Source organism: Nestor notabilis, unplaced genomic scaffold (assembly GCF_000696875.1).
Source record: "Nestor notabilis isolate BGI_N333 unplaced genomic scaffold, ASM69687v1 scaffold30174, whole genome shotgun sequence".
NCBI lineage: Eukaryota > Metazoa > Chordata > Aves > Psittaciformes > Psittacidae > Nestor > Nestor notabilis.
The window spans coordinates 1051-6330 of record NW_009927381.1 but is presented as its reverse complement, the minus strand read 5'-3'; positions in this window follow the sequence as shown (position 1 = coordinate 6330).

Genomic DNA, 5280 nt, shown 5'->3' with positions numbered 1-5280 from the left:
GTCTCGATGCATTCCTCTAGATTCAAGCCCTTAAGTGGCGGCGGCTGAATTAAGGTCAGAAAACCCGCAGGTCAGAAAACAGCAGAAGCATCTTCCCGTGGAGCAGCGTGGTGGCAGCGGGCAGGCACCAGCTCCCCATGGGCACAGCAGGACCTGGGCACCACTGGCTGTCACCTGCTTCCTTGTGCCAGGTGGACATCACCATGAGGACACCGCACCACTGGGGCTCATCGGTCAGTGCCAGAGCTGATGGATGCCTCCCATGAGGAGAGGTTGGTGTGGACAGACTCTACCTGGGCTCACTGGGTGCTTGCAGCGGGCTGGGACACACCACCAAACACTGACCAGAAGACCCGGAGCTGGTCTTGCTGCAGCCGTTGTTCCCAGCCAGTCAAAGACAATAGGAAGAGATGAAGGAGATAATATTGAGCATTGTTTTTCCACTATTAAAATGACACTCAGCAATGTGGAAATCACTCAGGATTTGCTTAAAGACTCTGCGCTGTAGCTTTCCAGCACATGGAAAAAGTTGGGGTTTCTCTTTGAAGTGATGCTTGGCTGTGTGGGAGTGTGTCACTGGGACCAGTGCATCCCTGGGACCAGCAACCCTGGGATCCCTCTGCTGTGAAGAAAAGGCAACAAGTCAAGTGTTGGACAGGCCAGCAGGTTTCCGAGGTCCTTTTGACTTGTCCCCAAGATCTCCTTTTCCTTTGTGACACTCTGTGGAGTGGACACAAGGAACGGAAAAGAATCAAAGCTTCTGGCCCTGACAAAGGAGTAAAGTGAATCCTGGGAACAATGACCCTCATGTGGCTTCTCTTCTCAATCGCTGCCCTGTTCATTGCATTAGCTGCAGCTGAGCAGCCAAAAATAGACCCTTGCAAAGGTAAATAGTCAGCATAAGCCTCTTTAGGCTCAGCTTTGAGCTGACACATCCTTCTGCCTCCCGCTGCCGGGGGGAAGGGGAGCAGGGCAAGCAGGAGAAAGAGCAAACCAAGGCCTTGATCCTGGCAGTGTACAGCAATCCAGTGGGGAACTGACTGCGTGGAGATCATCTGGGGAGCCGAGGAGAGCTCGTGGTGTGACCACCCAGCCCAGGGCTGTGCCTGCCGTGTCCCATCCCACCACACGGCCAAGCCCCCGGCGTGGCACCGGGCGCGGAGCAGCGATGTTCAACCCGTGCTGCTGCACTGGGGCAAGATCTGCATCTGTGCCTGGAGCGAGGAGGCAGCTGAGCTCTCTCGGCCTCGCTGCCCGCTCCGGGTGTGTTTGGACAGGGCTGTTTGGCTGCTGTGTTCCAGGGACGCTGCCTGGCCGATGAACAACTACAGCAACAAGAACAAAGAGACTCACCTGAGTTGTTACAAGCACCAAAGAATTTAAACCCCAACTTGGCTTGTCCCCCATGGGCTGGCTCATTAATCCTCATGGCTCTGCTTGGGTCATGAAAAGGGACTAGTCTGGCTGGCTGCAGTTCACAGTCACGTCACAGCCAGCAGGGCTGGCCCTGCCCTGCTGGTGCTGGTGCTTTGGGGAGGGCTCCACTTCCCATTTACTTCTCTCATTTAAGCATTTGGAAACACAACGTGCAATGAGAGAACAGAAGCAGAGGCCAGTGGAAGCTGTGCTGGCAGCGCCAGCTTGGACTTGCCAAAAGCACCATCCCAAAAGCTGCTGGGTTCTCCCCTTTCCCTATCCCCAGAGCTGCTCCAGAACCAGGTCACTCCTGAAATATTTTTGTGGCCAATTTTATTGCAGTCTGTGCCTCAGCCAAGAGCATCAGCATCATCCAAGTACCCCAAAATCACTCCTCCTTGAATGAAGCTCATTTTTCCTCCTACTTATGAAAGGCAACTCTCAGTTCAAGCTTAAAAAGGGCTTTGAAATCCAGTTCTGCTGTGAAGGTCTGGGCTCTCCCGCTTCAGAACCTCTCCAGGGCCCATTGCTGAGCTCTGGCCACCCTTCAGGCCATGCCTGCTGCCACGTTGGGCTTTCTACCACGTCCCACATCCCTCACAGCAGGTGCCTCAGTCCTGGTTCATTTCCCTCCTCTGCAGACTGATGTTTCTAACAAAAACTCAGGCTCTTTTCCGAGCTTGTTGCCTGCCCGCGCCCCTCAGCCGGTGCCCATCACCGCTGCTCCCGGCCCGCGCCCTGCTGCTGCATCCGTGCTCCAACGGAGGCCAAAACTTCCAGTTTGATGACATTTGATCTGTAACGTGTCTGCAGCGTTTGCCTTGATGTGCCCACAGGAGCTGGGCACCGTTCTCTAGTGCAGGAACTACCTGAAGGTCCCGTGGCTTGGAGCAGCTTCTCCAGCCCAGTTTTGTGTGAGCGCATTCACCTGCCAAGCGCAGAGCACTTTAATGAGAAAATATTTGGGTAATGTTGTCATGAAGCAAGTTCTGGGCAAGGAACCCAACAGACTGCTTTGAGTTTGGGGTGAGATGCTTGAATGCACCCAGCTCCGGGTCTCTTGCAGGGGCAGTGCCTGTGGACCAGCCCCACTGCAGCATCTCTCACCAGTCATGGGGGGCAAATGCCCCCCTGGTGCTTCAGCCCGGAGGTAGTTAAAATAGATGCTAGCTTGAAACCGATAAAGGAAATAACGGCTCATGGCAATAGTGCTGGAGAGAGTCTCGGGGCAGATTTTGGCTGTGCAAGCCTTTGAGCTCTCTGGCTGCTGGCAGAGCAGGGCTTGGAGAGGGAAGCCGGGGCTATGCTGGGCTCTCACCTATGGCATCAGGGCAGGGACTGTCCCCAGCCCCTTCTCCCTCTCTGGCAAAGCTCAGCCCCGGCCCTCAGGGCAGGGGGGATCCTCTTGTCTTTGGTGGTTTGTTTCCAAACCCATCACTGTCTGCAAGCTGCTGTCGTTTCGGGTGATGTTCCATGGCTTACCTTTACAGCAAAGCCCCAGCCAGTCACCTGGGAAGGGAATATCCCAGGGGGTGGTTTTCCCTCGGTTTTCCCTTGCCAGCTTGCTGTTGTGCTCAGCACACTCACATCCCTGCAAATAGCTAGCTAGAGCCATGGGACAAAAAGCAGAAAATCAAAGCGAAATGCATCCTCCTGTTAAAGTCCCCGGGGCCAGGACACACGAGTGTGAACACGAGGCTGGGATCTGGTTTCACACCGGGACCTGCTGTTGCTGCTCCAGCTGCAGCATGGGGTGTCCTTCCATGTCTTGCTGGACTCGGGGGGCCGGAGGAGCCCCCAGTGACACAACCACCACTCTGCTACAGGTGCTTTCTTGAAGCAGAATTAACCAAGTGAGTGCTTCTCGGTAAAGGAGAAGTGGTGTGAAGGGACCTGGGTCTCTGCAGCCCAGTGGGACACATGGAGCCTTCCGTGTCTCCTGGAGCCCACAAGTGCCCCAGTGACACCCAGCATGCCCCAAACCCCCCACAGTGAGCACGGTGACAGCTCAGGCAGTGCAGTAAAAGTGGCACTTATAGTGGTGCTTTTTGGTGACTGGGAGAGATTCTCCAGCCACCCCTGACCCTCTACAGTGCCCAGACACACCGGGTCCCTCTGAACTGAGCTGGCTGCAAGCCCAGTCCCTGCCGAAGCTCTGCTTCATGTGGTGAAGCAGCAGCCTGGAGAAGGAGCAGCCAAAGCCTCTTGCTGGTGTTTTTCATGTTGTTTGGCTTGGGTTTGTCCTTCAGGAACCACAAACAAGTTGAGCCGCTTCTGTCTGCAGCTGGTGCTTGACTAACCTTGGCAGTGACAGGGGCAGCCAGGGAGGAGGCTCTGGGCACTGGGCATCCGCCAAAGCCCTCCATGCTCTGGAGGTTTCCAGGCTGCTTCCACATGTTGGGGTCTCAGCATCCCGGAGGGACACACAGGGCTGGGAGGGGGTTTGCTGTGTCCTGCCTTCACTGAGCCATGGTTGTGTCTCCATCCCCTCCTGCAGGTGTGTGGGAACAGGGTCAGGCCTGGTGATCACAGCAGAGGGTCACAGCCACCACGACGTGAGCTCGGGGAAGCCTGTGTGCTGAGCCTGCTCCAGCACAGCTGGGAGGAAAGGGTTAAGGAGCTGCCAGAGCCGGAATGAGACCAGGGAATTCAGCTGCTGACGCAGGTAGGAGATCAGCAGGCAAAGCATCCCCATACAGACACTGCAGCATCCCCGTCACCGCTGCCTGGGCTGCGAGCGGGTGACACACTCAGCCCCACGCAGGGAGCAGACCGGGACCCGGCTGCCACCCAGGAGCACCCTGGGGTGCCCACCCCTCTCCTTGCTGCCAAAACATGGCCTGACACAGCCTTCTGCAAATTACCACTGGAAGGATGCTCTGTGGTACCTGGATGCTCACGAGCATCACAAGGGTGGGCAGAGCCAGAGCCCTGCAGGGGCTGGTGATGAGGGCAATGAGGGTCCACGCGAGCTGAGCGCCTGGTCCTGAAAAATGACTTGTCAGTGGTTTGGGTAATAAAAAGACTTGGAACAAACAAGGCTGAAACTGGTGACACAGGAAGAAATGGCCAACCAAGACCTGGTGCTTTTGGGGCTGTTCCCCTGCATGGGATGGGATGGAAATGGGGATGTGATGAGGGCACCCATGGGACCACATCACTTGGTTTCTCCTGAGCTTCACAGACAGCACACAAGAGGAAGAGGCAGGCAGTGCTCCTGCCATGGCTGGCTGCAGGAAGCAGGAAGGGGAGAAGGGAGACCTTGCGGGGAGAACAGCCCCACAGAAAGTGGGGAGCAAAGAGGACACATCCCTGAGGCACGTGCAAACAGCTGGAGCAAGGCCTGAGCTTGCCAGGGCTGGGATGGCCCTGGGAGCCCTCTGAGACGGGGAGGTTCCCATGGAAGTGGGGCCTTTTTCCTTGCAGGCTGGTGCACGGGTTCTGCTGCTGGGAACGGGGCAGTGGCTGATGCGGGGCTGCAGAGCTGGCGTTACAGGGTGTGTGGCACATGGTGCTGAGGGCTCCGCAGCGCAGAGCTGAGCCGCTGCCCACGCCACGTGTGCTGCCCCTCCAGCAGCCAGCTGTGGAGCCGGGCCCCATGGCAATATAATGGGATAATCGATGGCCCATTGTTGCTGGGCTTAATTTAGCCGTTCAGGCAGGGAACGAACAGTGTGACCGTGTGGGAGCATGAGCCGAGGCAAGGGAGGAACCAGCCCCGTGTCCCCTGCAGCCAGGGTCTGAGCGGGCACCAGACTCAGTGGGGCTGCGGCCCCCAGACCCCGGCAGCCGCGTGTGGGGTGCAGGGAGGTGCCATCAATGGGAATTTACTTTGCTTTGTGTAATGCCAGGTCTAAGATGGCT